At 44.4% G+C, this 15,772-nt stretch overlaps 1 protein-coding gene and 1 long non-coding RNA gene across 2 annotated transcripts in view; one reads left to right on the top strand and one right to left on the bottom strand.

Moving 5' to 3' along the window:
- SOX6 (SRY-box transcription factor 6) overlaps positions 1-15,772 on the top strand; it is a 399,666-nt gene that overhangs the window by 32,454 nt on the left and 351,440 nt on the right. The window contains exon 4 of the mRNA XM_032444750.1: positions 20-199. The gene's annotated coding sequence lies outside the window, so the exon portion shown is untranslated. The remainder of the gene's footprint in view (positions 1-19; positions 200-15,772) is intronic.
- LOC107314665 lies at positions 1,103-4,172 on the bottom strand. Its single transcript, XR_001555553.2, has 2 exons — positions 3,834-4,172; positions 1,103-1,832 (listed from the first exon to the last, which is right to left on the bottom strand). It is a non-coding gene; the product is annotated as an uncharacterized LOC107314665 (long non-coding RNA).

The raw sequence follows: 15,772 nt of genomic DNA, 5'->3' as shown, positions 1-15,772 counted from the left end.
TTTTTTTTTTTTTTTTCAGGAACAAAGGGAATGTGGAAATGAAAGAGAGAGGGAGAGAGAGGCTGGCAGATGTGATGAGATGCGGTGAAGGTGTATCCAGCTTGGCACTCCCACTCCTCTCTTCTCTTCTCATTGCAGCCCTGGGTGACTCTCAGGCTAACACAAACAGCTTTTCTTCCGCAGCCTGCCCTCTGTCACTGTAAGTACAACAGCCTTCTCTTATCAGCATGCAAATTCCAGCCACTCACTACCTTAGCCTGGTGTTTGCACTTTAGATTTACAGAGGGGACCTTTAAAATGAACTTTCCTAGACAGGAAGGGGTTTTCGTGTCAAACTTGCTTTTATTTTTCTTTGTAAAAGTTTATGTGGTTTTCCCTTTTTCTCTATCCCCCCCTCCCCCGCCCTTAACCCCCCCCCCCCCCATTTTTTTAAGGAACGGGGGTATGAAGAGGGGGGATTGTTGCTGCGGCTTTTTCCTTCACCGTCAGGGTGATGCACAGTTTCAAGTGAAATTAAAACCTCCTCGTTCCCGCTTCTGCCAGGACAATACATTGTGTTGGCAGATGACGCTCTAAAGAATTCAGAGGTTTGGGGTTTGTTCTTTTTTTTTTTTTTTCCTAGTCAGATCCTTTGCTTTGGGCGTTACAAAATGCAAAGGTCCCCTAAATTTTGACAGGATCACCAGAGGTACTTGTTCTAGGGGAACTCACATCAGCTGATGGCGTTGCTTATGAAGATAACTGCAGGGATATGCTTTTATCTTGTCTAACAAAACTTTCTCCCAGTAGGATGAACAGACTTTAAGTTCTCCTTCAGCTTTCTCTCAGATGCTGTTGATTATCTTGCAAAACTTTCTCTGAACATCTTTAACAAGCCTATAAAAAGTCTTCATTGTCGGAGAGTGTCAGCAGAGGGAACTTTGAAATATGCCTGTTAATTGTCCGGCATTTACTGGGGGAGAGAGGGGAGTTTAGAATGGGGCGAATGAGTTCTAAGGCGGAATTTCTCACCCTTTGAATGAAAACTTCAGAAACTGTTCTACCAACTCCACAGGAGTTTGGGGTTTGCTCGTCTTATCAAAGATGCACACGGACAGGTTGCTTTGCTTGTTGAACGCTGCTTTACTTTTATGTGTTTAATGAAAGAGACGGCACAAAATGCGCTGCCAGCTGTGAGCAGGTAAGTGCCCCGACGTGAACCGAGAGGCTGATTCCTTCCCTCTGCGAGGACTCAGAGCAGCCCCGCATCCCTCCTCAACATCTGCCTCCGCTGGCTGCTGTGCCCGTCTCTAGCCTTAATGAAGAAAAGCGAGAGAAGAAATGTAAAATGTAGTCTCTAAACGCGTAGTAACGCTAAAAGCTAAAGCGTTTACTCGTTTCTCTGCACGTGCGTACGGCGGATGTTCACTTATGCAAACAAAGAGGGAAGCGCAATTATTCCTTTGCAGAGCACATACGTGCACATTTGCATACAGTGCCCACGGAGCCCTCGTCTTCTACCGCGGAGAAGTTGTAACTCTGCGGCATTGTGTGCTGCATCTGTAACTTAATTGATCGCACGGGGAAGCAACAAGCTAGAGAGTGTTACTCGCGCTCCGCCTGGGAACGCGGGCGCATCCCTGCGGTGCCCTGCCCCAGCCGAGTGGCAGCCCCTGCGCGGGGATTTCGGGAGCGCGGAGGGATGCTTCTCTGGTTCGGATCTGGGTGGGCGGCTAAATTGTTCTGACGCCTTCCTTATCTCTCGTCCCATTCATTGCCGCCTCGTACTTAAGAAGTTGTGCGAAGGAGGATGCTACCTTCGAGGATGTGCTTGTTATCTTTCATCTGTTTTCCTTTAAAGAAAAAAAAAATCTTCCATTAACAAATCGACGGGGTAGCGAACTCGGGCGGGATGCTTCATCCTTATATTCTGATTGCCTCTGTCTTCTTACAGTACTCGGATTTCTTGTGCGCCAAAGCTACTGGTCGTGCATAAAGTCAAGGTGTTTCCTTTACTCGCGGCAGGTTTACATGCGTTAGAAGGAAAATGCTACTGACCGGGCACAGGGATTCTAACAATTAAAGATGAAAGAGGATGCAGCACTATCTGGACAGGAAGCTATTTCCTGTTGTTAAATCCATCCCGTAGATAACTGCAGCGAGGTGAATAGTTTGAACTAGCTGTACACAGGTGAATACAAACTCGGAATTTCCAATCTAACCATTTATTCCATCTCCTAATTACAGACTTTTAGGATCTTTTATTAAAACTGGAAGAATGTATGGGAATTAGCTGCTATGCCCTCAGCCAGCTAATTTATGAGGAAGCTTTACTAGATAAATTTCAAGTTGTTTCAACGTGCTTGTTGCTTGTTGAATAAGACTCGATTGCTGCTTTTATTGTAGTGAAATAATCAACAAATCCCTTATTAGACAGGTCCACTGTTCTGAGAGGTTCTGACTTCCAACTCTTTTTTCCTGGGCTGGACCAGAGAGGGACGACAGCACCTCGGATAGCAGGGTGGGGGCTGCGATGGACACTGCTCTAGCAGGGCTTGGAGCCTCACATCTTGTTAAGAAAATGAAATAGGGCCAGATCAGGTGTGCCATCACAGTAATGCCCAATTTTCATCACGTCCTTATGAGGAGACAGGGTTCATTTGCAGGAGGGCTTCTGCTTCTAAGCTAGCCTGCAGATTTCAGCTTGTGAGAGCAGGGAAGTGAAATCAGGCTTTCTCCTCGTCTTTTTGGCCTCTATAAGTTATGAAGCTATTTTAAAATTTAAAAGTTTCTCTGTTACTAACTGTTCCAGGCGCCTTCTGGAAAATGGGGAGAAAGTGCCAAAAATACAGAGATGAATCAACAGAACTTCTCTCTCTCTCATTTTGTGGGCTTGAGGTTGCTTTCCGCACTCCCATCCTAACAACAGTTTAGCCTATAGGTGTGAATAATATCAAAAGAGGCAGACGTTAGCTTTGCAGAACTGCTTGCCCACCTGATCTGCGGGCCCCTGACAGTTTGCAAGTCTCTTTTATGTTTACCTTTGGAATGTAAAAATACGGCAGAGAGACTTTCTTGGCTCTGCAGCACACCGTGCCTCTGGTTGACTCTCCTTCATCTCCTCGGAGTTTCCCCCTTCCTACTCCCGGATTTTCTCCCAGTTGGCACTCTCAAGGGAGCGTGAGCTCCTAAATCGGTACTCGAGACCCTGGCTGGTGCCTTTTAGCAGGGACATCTTCGTATATCGCCGCTTCTGATAGCTCTCGGCATCACGGCGGGAGTCCGTCCGAAGTCAGCGTTCCCCCGGCCCCTACCTGCCCGCCCCTGTCAGTCGCGCTCACGTTCGTGCCTTCCTTTGAGCGCTCCGCAGAGCGGTCTGTGGGCTCCGAGCTCCTTCTGCCTCCCCTCCTTCGGGCTCCCGCAGCCCCACTCCCACCTCCCGCGTCATTTCTACTTCGAGTTTCGCTTGCTTTTTACTCCGGCCGGGCTGTGGGATCGGGCTCCTCAGAGCACCATCTATCTATCAGCTGTCAGCGGGCTCTCGCGGAGCGCTTCCCCTCTGCGTCCCCGCTTCCCCGCCGGCCCGGCCCGCGTCCCGCAGACCGTCTTCCCGTTCTCCCCCTTCTCCCCCTTCCCCTTCTGCTCTTTTTGTTTTTTTTCACCCTTTCGGGCAGCAGCCAAACGGTGCCGCTCGGCGTGTGCCGGGCAGCGGCGCGCGGGCGGGGGGCGGCGGGGTCCCCCTGCGCTCCCCCCGCGCAGCCCGCAGCTCCCCCGGCCCCCGCCTCCCCCTCTTCCGGCCCTCGCCCGCCCTCCCCCTGCCCGCCCTCGCCCCCCTCCCGGTAACTTTCTGGTACCTTTCCTCACCACTCCGGGCAATCAGTGGTCATTAGAGGAGAGAGGTTTAAGGTTTCATTTGTCTAATAGCAATGTGAGTGGTGATAGCTTCTCGGGGATGCGGCTGGCAGCCCGGGGTGATTTCACTTTCTGTTTTGTGCTCACTTTCTCTGCAGTTGTTGCTTTCCCCGCTCGCTCGCTCCCAGGCTCCCTCTCCCTCTCAGCCTTTCCTCTCCCTCTCTCTCTCTGTGTTGTCTCATCTTGCCTGTGCTGTCTGGGCGGGGGAGCCCTGCCTCCTTCTGCCTTCCTCAGATCAATGCCCTGGCCACTCACTTTCTGATGTTGCACGACGGGAAATGCTTTGAATACTTACGACATGGCCGCTCACATTGATTGCCAAGATTGACAGCAGTAACCATCGCCTTCACTTGTTTCAGGAGGGAAAAAAAAATAATAATAATGAACCTGATTGTAAGCAAATCTCCAGGCAACCCATCCGCAAACTTCTAACGATCGGGATCCTGCACATCCATGGCCCGGAGAAACACCAGCAGACTCTAGCTCATTTCTTTTCTTTTACTTTCTTTTATTTTACCAAATTACTACCCGTTTATTTCCCTCTCCCCCCTTCCGTCCCTTCCCTCTTTTTCTTAATTTTATTTTTTATTATTATTTTTTTTTAATGAAAATTACCGAAGCGCGTTGCAAAAAAAAAAAAAAAAAGGAGGCTCTCCCAGTGCTTTGTGCCACACTGGATCCCGAGGAGGTAACCAGGAAAAAACAAGCCCTATTGTGTTGTATACCTGTTGTTTGCTGTGGTGTGTAGTGCTGCGTTGCTTGGTGGCGGCGGTGGTGGTTTAATGGGTTTTCGCTGGATTTATGTCGCTTTGCAGGAGAGAATCCGGTTCCCCCTGCGCTGTCTTTAATGGGTTGTTAGTTGCAATTGAGTGAAGGAACAGCGTCCGGAGGTAGCTGTGTTGTTTGGCTTTTAGCGTTGCTGAATGCACCCCTTCCCCCTCCTCCCTCTGCACGATTATTTACTTTAATACCACGAGGTTGTTGGTTTTCTTTTTTTTTCTTTAGCAAAAACTAGTTGTAGCCTCGTCCCCGGGCGAGTTTCCGGGGCTGCGCGAGTCTCGAGGCTTAGAGATACCGAGGGACCTCAGCACCCCCAAATCACAACGCTTTCTCATTCTCCCCGAGTAGAGTTTATTTTAAAATGTAGTGACAGATCAGCGCTGTATTTTAAGCTCCCCCACGGCAGGCGAACACATGGTGCCGGGAAGAGATCGTACGCAAGGAACTAACACGAGAGGGAGAAAGAGAGAGAGGGAGAGAGGAAAAATAAAATCCGAAATAAATCTTTGAGAGCGGAGCGCTGCTGTCACCGCTCCGGAGCGTTCGCGTGGGTTTCTCTTCGCGGCTAACCCCGGAGGGCACGGCATGGAGCGAGGCGACGGGAGTTCAGTGGGGCTTTTAGATTCTCCTTTAAGTTTGAGGTGGGTGAGCGCTTTGAAGTTGGCCACAACCGAGCGCCGTCCCCGGAGCGGGGAGCCATACAAAGCTGCGGGAGCTGCGGGCGGCAGTGCCGGCCTCGGCCACGGCGGGGCACTGTCCCGGGGCTCTGAGGCTCCCAGCGCCGCCTTATCTCCGCGAGCAGAGGGCTCGGATAAAGTTCTACCGAAAACTTTAACGTCGATATCGCGCCCTAATTTGTGATACACGGGGAGAGGGGAAAAGAGCACTCCATCATCGGAGAGCTCCGTTTGCGCCCGGCGAGGGGGCGATGCGTGCCGCTTTGCGGCAACGCCCGGCTCGGGAGTTCTCGCCGCCGTCGCTCTTTGCCGGAGGTCATGCAAATCGACCTTAAAAGAATGCATAAGCCATAAATTAAAATAAACCCCTAGCCAGAGGCTGATCCATAAGTAGACAATACCTAACCTGGACAAAACGGCTTCCTTTGCGAGCTGAAAAAAAGACTAGTGCCTAAACTAAATGCGAAGTAAGTTTTCAGGAAGTATTTCACTTGTTCTTATTGCTGTTCTTATCCTGCCTTTAAAATAAAATAGTGACAGTTGCGCGGCGCGGCGCAGCTGTTTACAGGCAGTGCCGTAGGATCCGAGGAAGGCAAGGTGTGTCTGGCGGAGAGCTCGTGCTTTTCCTGGCGTTCGCTACCTTCGAAGCTGTTCGGATTTTTGATTGGGGATAAGCGGCCTCTTTAACCGTATAAGCAATTGAATGCTTTATCTCGAATAATGCCGAAGAGTTTACGGACAAATCTGGGTTGCCTGAAAATGTCACATGCGCGCACACAAGCTGTGTCTGTATATAATAGTCTCAGGGCTTGTTTTTTTTTCCCGCAGTTTTTGACAATTGTTCCATTCACGATCCTGAAAGGAGTCATCAGTGGGAGCTAATGAGAGAACCTCCGCGCCTTGCCCTGCTCCGGGGAGGAGCGGGCACCGCGCTGCCGCCGAGCCGCCCGGGGAACGCGTGCACGCGTGTGGCGGCGCCGGGTCGCCCTTGCGGGAGCGCGGCTCTTAGGTGCGGGAGGGGGATCGTATAGGCGCGATGCGATCAGGTACCTACACGCGTGCGTTAATAATTGAGCTGCCAGGGAGCTGCTCCTCCGCCGGGAGAGCTTCCCGGCTCCGGTTCCTGGCTGTGCTCGACAGCGGCGAGCAGTTAACCCGCTTTGCAGCAGGGGCTGTGCGCTTTAGCAGAGCAGGGCCTCGAGGTCAATCAGAGGCACTGATCATATCGATTTGATTGCTGTCGTTGCTTTCGGCGGACCGTTTCACAGCGGTTTTTGTGTGTGGGTTTTTGTTTTTGTTTTTCTTCTTCTTTTTCTTTTTTGAAGGAAGGGAAGGAGTGAAAGTGGCAACGTGAAGAGACAATTAGTGTTGTGTCTGCGTGGCGGGGGGGCTGCGGGAAGTCAGCGTGCCGGGGGCCTGGGGACGCCAGATTAGCTCTGTCCTAGGGGTGTTTCCCAAAAACACAGACGGTAAAACTTTCTTTGATAAAGTCATATATCTTCGCCTGCTGTTTGGAGATAAGGTGTGTGTTTATTAAGCTAATTTAAATAGCCTCCGGCACAGGAGCGGCACTTTGTTCCTACTGTTTTCTTTTACCCTCGTTTTAACATTTTTGGTGTTCCCATCTTCAGAGCCGGCCGTGAGGGCAGGAGAATGGTTTTATGCGGTCTCCCAGCAGGGTTTCGGGTCCAAAAATTAACGAATTTCCCTCTCCCTATTCTTGTAATGGAGTAGTTTTGAAACCTGTTTTGAGATTTCGACTTGACTTGACTTGTTTTATTGACGTGCTTGTGCCCACTCATTTAATTAAGCCATTATGCCATAAAGCAAATAGTAAGAATGAATGTGAGATATGTGTGCGTAAGTCTGCCATTATATACAAATATTCCTCTGGAAAAGAGGCTTTACAAACTTTTCCAGCACACCGTGAGTTCTTTGGCAATATCTTATTGCAGGTTTTTGTTTCAAGCCTGGATATTTCGCGTGGTTCTGTTCTCGCAGTGTTACATACGCACTCAGAGTATAAACAGCGAGCGTACCTAGCAGCTCATTCGAGTAAACCTAAGAAATAATCTATTTATAGTGAGTACATTTAAAAGAAAATAATGAGGTCATGTGGAGTATGCTGCAGTTTGAAGTAGCTCAACACCTGGCAGAAACTACGTACGCCTTTTTTTTCAGACTCTGCACTATCCATAACTTTTTCTTATAATACATTCTTGTGTTAAGTGAGAAAGGCTGTTTGTAAAACAATCCCCTGGCCGGTTCCAGTGTTGGGTGAAGTTGATCCTGTAATGGCATTTTGTTTTGAACAGTTGCTGTAGTTGAAGTTCCCTCATAAGGTAAGGTGGCACTGGGTCTGAAAGGAGGTCCAAATGCCACATTTATAATTAGACTGCCAATTCAGCACATTGTATCTATTGCTATACAGGGATATACTGCTGTGTCTGGTCTCTCAATAGACTGTATTCAGAATTAGCCAATTCAACCGCTTCAACTTTGGAGTCAAATTTAGAATAGGCAATGAGAGAAGGAAAGAAGGAAAACAATAATGCTTTCTTTTTTTCCTCAGCTAGCTATTAAAAGCCAAAGAATATACGGAAACCAAACCAGGCACTGTACTTGGAACCGGTGCCCCGAGCGCTGCCCGGCCAGCATCGCCTGCGAGCCCAGCCGGAGCGCGCTCCTCCGGGGGGAGGGGAAGGTGAGCCCCGGGCACGGCTCCCAGTGCTATCCAGGCCGCTGCCCGGGCAGCCACCACGCTCCTGCGGCAGGAGGATGAGGGAGGGGGGGAGGCGGAGGGACGCAGCCCTGCCCCGGCCGAGCTGCAAGGCCTGGCCGAGTGCCTGCTGCCGCCGGCTGGAGCACTGGAAGGGGGGCCCGGCGGCCCCTGCTCCGGGGCGACCCGTGAGGGCGGCCAGTGGCAGCGCCCTCTGATTTCTCCGGCCTCCTCCCCCAGAACTTGAATTCATTAAGTGAAGAGAAAGTAAGAGGCCCTTTGCTCTGCAATCTCGCATCCTCTGCTAAATGCATTTTTGTCTCTCTTCTTCGCAGTTCCACTCTGTTGCGGTACTGCTGAGAGACTAGCTGGGCTGCCTCGAAGCTCACTTCGAGCTTTTTTCCCTTTTTTGAGTTCCCTTTTCAGCTGTATCATTGGGTGCAAACTAGTGGCATGCGTACAACACATAGTGCAAAGGGAGTCAGACAGACGGCTGTCTCCGCTGCACGTTACTGATTCTCTGCTGAACTTATGTAACTTCAGTTTTTTCTTCTTACGTTTACACCCTAGTGAAAGTGAGAAGAGAAACCAAGTGGAGCCTGTCAGTTTCCTTCATTAGACCGTCAGTGCCTGACCTGTAGAAAGGAATAACTGATGTCCAAAGTGAGCTGCCTTTGCCTGTCATGTTGATTTTATTGACAACTGGGGACTGCTGGTGCTTGTTCCCTAGCCAGCAGTTCTTAATACATGACCAACAATTGCTAGTGGTCACTTACAGTTGAACTCCTTTTGTGTGGTGGGGAAAAGTGCCTTTGGAGATGTTCTTTGCATCTTTGATCATTTTTTTAGTTGAATGTGTCCACGTACATCTGCTGTTCTTAGAGGCCTCGGTGTATCCCGTGCTAATAAAGGGCAGAGCTGTGCAAGAGGATAGCAAGACCAAATATTTTGTTCTCAGTGGGCAGGAGAAAGTTTCTTTAGTCATGACCTTATATCTGCTAAATGCTATAATCACCTAGGGAGATATCACTTCAGGAAGAATATCCATTAATCTTTTACACTCGGTTTGATTTCACCCTTAAAAGTGCATGGATCACACTGAAAAGGCTTCTGTCCATTTATTTATTTATTTTGTGGAACAAAAACCGCTGGAGAAGCAGTGATGCACTTTTCTTTACACCCCGTACGATGGGGTGATGTATATTTCTCTTTCCATAGTGTGACTTAAAAGATCAGTGGGCTTGTTTGGCAGAGGTTGTGTGTAATGACTAATGTTTTTAAAGTTATGTAAATAGGGGTGTTTGTGTATATATAAGCTATGTCAGCTGAAGTGATACAAGGACATATTTTTAAAACATTTCAGTTAATATAGTAAATCAAGGAGACAGGGCTTTGAAACATTTCTACATGATGTCAGAACCTGTGAGAGAAGTACTGCTGTGTGATGTGTTCGGAAGCTCACATACGGCGTATTCGTTGAGTAGCAGCGAAACACACAGGTGCACGTTCCAAGTTTTTGACTTAGCTGATTCCTATTTGTCTTTTTTTTTCCCTCAGTGTCATTTTGTGTTTATTTATTTATTTACTATACGCTGTTTTCTGGTTTTGTCCCCTTAGGTAGGAGAGCAACAATAGAAACTTTAGGAGACTTATTCCCAAAACATAGAAACCGTATTTCCTTTTATTTTAAACAGTCTATTTGGAAATCTTCAGATACACGGCTGATATCTTATTGCAGATCATGATACCATATTGTATAAACAGCAACTGTAAACAACCATATTGTAAGCAAAATTCAGATAAGTCTTGTCATTAGGAAGGTGGCATACAAAGCTGGTCTGATGTCTATGTGAAACACATGTATGTTTGCTTAAATGTAGATCTTTGAAGAAGGGAGAGATCTGATAGATGCATTTGCCGTAAAGCAGCTGATTTCTGCCGTGATAAAACTGGATGATTACACATTCCCAAAGCCTTTTCAGTGCAGAAGTAGGTGTTCTTTTAAAACATTATTCTGTGGCAACAAACAAATATTTGTGACATCATTGTGAGAGATTTCCTGCCAATTTTGAGTTTACTGTCTTTCAAAAAGTCTGGAGTTCTTTGGCACTGGTGAAACTGCTGCACATACCCATCGTATATTCAAGTATTCAGTGAAGTTTTAAATAATTCTCTTTCAATTAGTACAACAGGAACCTGAAAAAATGGATTTTCTCTTAAAGAAACAAGAATCTGTACATAGACATTTCTTTCCTCCTCTTGTATATTTTAACATCCTCGTATCAGTTTTATGTTTACTGTTTTGTCTCCTTAAATTAAGAAGAAAGAAAACAGTAGCAAGAGTTTGAAAATCATTGCTTGGAAATGATTTTAATCAAATATTTCTTGAGCTTTGTGAATTGGCAAGAGTAATATAAAATTAGATGTATTGGTAAACTGGGCTAATCAGAGTCATTCATTTATAGTGGAGAATAAATATCTATCAATTGATGCTTTTTTGAAGTCAGGCAAAACATTCCATCAAGTTAATGTGTTTAAGGGTATCATATCAGGCACAGGCAGGTACTAGAAGTGATGAAAAACAGATAACCTGCAACAAAATGATTTACAGATGGGTCATTATCTTCTATAGAGAGGTTACACAGATCATATTCTTTATAAGAAGAGATGGTAATTTTATAGAGCTAGGAGGATATTCTAAATAGATTGGAGTATTAAATGATTTCTATGTGACGGGTGGAATTTGTCAAAGTCAAAAATTCTTAGCTTTCTTATAGGCAACGTATTGATATAAGATACCAAATGTCCTACTTTTGTATCTGAAATATTCTTTCAATTTATTTTGGTTGTTTGATAAAGCTCGGGATACGTTTTGCTTCTTTCTGTGTAAACCTCATAGGGTATGCCTTTAAAATATGCACAAAAATGCTATGTATAAATTAAAAAAGAAACAAAAAACACACAAAATAAGATGGCAAATTTAATGTTGAGGACTTTTTTTTTTTTTAATTATTTTTTAATTTCAGGATCTATTTCATACACTGAGTGCCCAGGTTACATCTTTTCTATCGGTGGTATGACGGGGTGTCACTTAAATATTTTCATCTTTCTTCTTGATCTAGACTGAAAGGTGTAGTCAATTGTTTCTCTGGTTGTCTGATACAAGGCAACAGGAAAATCTAAAACCTCAGAGGTGAAGTATTGATTTGATTCCTAACTGCAAATCCTTCATATCATTGCTCAAAATATCTAACTTTACACCAATATTATCCATTCTTTTTATAGTGACACTGTGCTTAGTAAAAAACTTCTAAGCACTGAGGTCAGGTGTTGAGATTGGATTCTAGTTTATTTTTTATGAATCAGATAAAGATTTCTGTGCATGAGACCGTATGTGAAGATGAGAGAACAAGAACATTTCCATATCAAAGGCAATATATCTGAGGCTGCATAGTAATTAAAATGCAGTGGTTTGGACTGTGTGCACTAGCACTTACGCAGAGCGTTGTTGGGACCTTGTGCAGCATGCAGGCGGTTGTCTCTTGCATACTTCTAGAAATATACTTATAATTTTGTACAAACATTTATGCCAGTCCACACTTTTCTGTGGATAATTTGTATTTCATCCAAACCATTCAAAGTAGAAGTTATTTTTTGAGCAACCCCCTCATTATGGCTTTTGTGCATCAACTATTTTTATTCTGGTTGTTTGTATTTCCTCTTACCAGAATGATGGCTTGTTTATAGTAGGGCTTTTTTTTTGTGTGTATGTGTGTGTGTTTCTCTAAGACCCCTTCCATATACCACTGAAATTTTACTACTTGCTTGAAATATCTTTTATTGGAAACAAAAAAAGAGATAGTATTTTTGTGCTTTATTGAAGATAGGATGATTTCTTACATACCGTACTTTATGGCAAATTAGAAGCATGTGCGGGAAATAATAATTTTAATGATAAGATGCATTACTTATCCCAACTAACTGTTACACAACATAAGGAGAATTAATACGTAATGTCCAAAGACCTACTTGTGAGGAGGGGGATGAGAATCAGCAAAACACATTGCAGGGTGCTCCCTATCTGGATGTTCTTTTCTGGAATAAATGTGACTTTAATGCCAGAGCATAAATGTGACTTTAATTGCCCTGCTGAAGAGCTGTTCTAGAAGGGCTGCTGTTGAATTGTTTACTTTGTCAACTGTATTGGTCAGTGTCCCAGTGCGGAGGAGGCAGTGACTGCAGCAAATTTCCTCATTACTCATAGAAACTTGTTCTACAGAGGCTATCTGTTAATGCTCCAAATCTATTGAGGTGATGCTTTTGGGAAGTCTTCATGTTTAAACAGATGTTTGTACTGTGGAAGTTTTGCATTTAGGTGATCTTGCAATCTCACTTCATTTTGCCTAGTTTTAGATTACAGTTGATATACAAGTATGTGAGTACTTTGTGCTATAATATCACACTTTCAGAGGATGTTATGCATGCTTTTTAAATCTGTATTATTGTTGTGGATGGGCTTGTTAAACTGAAATCCTGACCAGTTGTGGTTAGTAAAAACCCATGGTATTTTTGCACAAGTAGGGGGGTTAACCTCAATGTCATGGCCTAATTCCAGCTAAGATAGGATGTAGTTGCCCATCTACATTCTTCTTATAGTTTTAACTGGCTCAGTTAATCCTTACTTCCTCTCCTAAATGCAGTAGAGTAGCGTGCTAAGGATACTTGCTACGTTTTGCCTTAAAAGTACCAAATCCAACTACTGAAGTAGTAGGTGGGAGTAGATAATGGATCATGTTTTGTTAGCTGTCTGGATAAGAAGAGTTTCATATACTTGTCTGACTAATTATTAGAGGGAATGCTTTTAAGGATTTGATGTACTATACTAATATACATTATACTTGAATGTTGAGCTGCTTAAGAGAATTATTTTGTTCACATGGAGCTGTTTTAGCTGTCATAAACAAGCGTGACTCCATTTACTGAAGTTGAAGAGTTCTATTTTACTCCAAGCCATAATTGTGTTCCTTAGGATATGGTCCAATTTCTTTAGAATTCAATGGAAAGACCCTTCTGTGACTATTCTGGGAGGCAGGAGATGCATCTGGAGGCCCTGTGTGCATTCAGTGCAGTGTAGAAAAGAACTTGCTTTGGTTGCAGATAAGGTATAGTCTCATTCATCTGCATGATGATGCTTATGGCTATAGGATGATACTGACAGCAGTTCATCATGTGTCAACTATGTACTAGGTTGTATGTTTCTCTACACAGACTTTTCTAGTGGGTTTTCTGCTCAGAGTGCGAGTCTTCCAACTGTTGAATTTCTTTAAATGTGAAGACTGTGGTTATGCTTTTTGTTTCTTTCTTTCAGATACCCCTGACCCGATAAGTTATATGTTCCCACAGATCCTTTCTCTTTCTTTTTTTTTTGTTCTTCAAGAAATGCTACTGCAATTTGGGTATAGATTAGTTTATGCTTCACAATGCCATCATGCTTGCTTATTGTATGCTCAATGTTCCTGTGGGATGGCATGTTTCAAGCAGCCCCCCATTAGGGACAGTGATCCCCCTGACTTCATCCCTTGCTGCCTCTCTATGCAAACTTATAGAGGTGTGACAGAGCCAGACCAGGCTTGTCTCTTGCTCATTTGCAATACTCAGTCTAGAACCCTTAAGAGACCCTATCTAGTCTGATAGTGAACAGGGGTACCTACAGCTGGATTTGGATGCTTGGAGCCCTGTCTAGCCTGACCTTCAGTGTCTCCAAGGATGGGCTTCCACCGCCTCTCTGGGCAACCTGTTTCATTGCTTCACTACCCTTACTGTAAAAAACATTTTCCTTATCCAATCTAAATCTTCCTTTTTAAAATTTGAAACTATTTCCCCCTGTCCTGTCAGAACAGATCCTGTTAAGGAGTCTGTCCCTGTCCTCCTTATAGGTTCCCTTTAGATACTTAAAAGCTGCAATTGCGTCTCCCCAGAGTCTTCTGCAGGCTGAATAGCCCCAGCTCCCTCAGCCTGTCCTTGCAGGGGAGGTGTTGCATTCCTTGGATCATTTTTGTGGCCCTCCTCTGGACGTGCTCCAAACAGGTGTACATCCCCCCTGTACTGAGGACTCATCTGGAACTCAGTATTCATCAGCACGAAGTAAATTGCACAGAGTATACTGAGCATAAGCAACTCAGTATTCTGCATAATGCGACCAAAAGGAAAAGGAACAAGAGGGAATTGTTATGCTGCATTGTATGCAAGGATGATCTCTCACAGAAGTGCAAGCTTCAAGGTATAAGCTGTTTCTGATCCTACTTTTGATGGATTTTTTATTTTATTTTTTATTTTAATAAAAGTGACACGGAATTGACGAGGATAACAGATGAAACAGTAAGAGAAAAATCCAGCCCCAATTTGTATTTGATTCCTGCATTCCTCTTCTGGAAGATTATATTTCATTAATTCAACGTGGGATGATTAGATAAAGAAGGTGAATGCTTGTTCCCCTCAGACTGTCTATGTGTGGCTCCCACATGATACTTCCTGTCTTTGTCATATTGTCTCTTTAGTGTCAATAGCAACTAGATGCAAATCAGCATGGCATCTGCTAGTTTATTTTCAGCTGACCGGACTAAACAGCAGATATGGAATTTATCACCAGGAGGCTCTGACCTCATCACAGACAAGTGGCATTCCCACAAGTAGGTAATGAAGCACCCCTATTGAGTGTAGCTAAAGTCCAAATCCTCAGTGGAGTTATTATTAATTCAATTTAAACAGCTCTCCCTAACTTTAAAGTTGTCCCTTGATTTTTTATTTTTTTTTTAAATCCACTCACAGTTGTAGCTGGAACAGCAGCTGTTGCTGATCTCTGCTGATGTCACACTGTGCTGAATTGGGCCTTCTTGAATGTGTGTGGGAGAAAAAGATGGGATGAAAAAATAAAGGGAGAGGAGGAGGAGGGGAAGGGATGTTAAAGTACAAAGATGGGAGAGAAGAATGAATGCATTAACTGAATAGTAACTGTGATGCTCTTATTGCTGTTGAGCATACGTAGAGAATTTCTACAATCAGATAGTATTTGGTGATAGATTAACACATTAAAATTATTACAAATTCTCCACACAGATGGTGTAAAGCTGTCTTTCTAAGAAGATAGCATGCATTGGTCAAAGAAGTCTTCTTCAGTGCTTAGTATACTTCAGACTAAGCCCTTATTCCTTTCTTATTGCTCATGAAGTTGTTCGCAAGTACTGTGAGATGCAGGTTATTGCCTTTGCTATCTGAGAAAAGGCAGGCTTCTGGACAAGGCTTAAGCTGAGATGTTTGGTCACTTCTGTATATTTTAATCAGTCTTGAATGTGTACGTGAATATAATCACACTGTTGGTATGAACAGCTTTCAGACAATTAGTAAGAACCTTAAACACTTCGGTGTTTTACTGATCTTTCCAATAACTGCGTGATAGCAAATATTGTTGAAAGAATTTATGGACTCTAAATAATGAGTATAAATTAGTATTCCTAGTACACTTATGTACTGATTTGTGCTTTGTATGTTGAATGTGAAATGGAATGGCACATTATGTCTTTAGAATAGTTGTGAGTGGAAGAGTGATAGCTTTTTGATCTTGTTAGCGATCAAGACTTAGCTTACTTGAAGTAGCTAAAAGCAGAAATGAAATGAAATAGATGCTTTGGAACCTGAAGTGATTGGT

Source organism: Coturnix japonica, chromosome 5 (genome assembly GCF_001577835.2).
Source record: "Coturnix japonica isolate 7356 chromosome 5, Coturnix japonica 2.1, whole genome shotgun sequence".
Classification (NCBI taxonomy): Eukaryota; Metazoa; Chordata; class Aves; order Galliformes; family Phasianidae; genus Coturnix; species Coturnix japonica.
The sequence above is the reverse complement of the archived record's forward strand: the minus strand, read 5'-3'. Positions and strand labels throughout refer to the sequence as shown.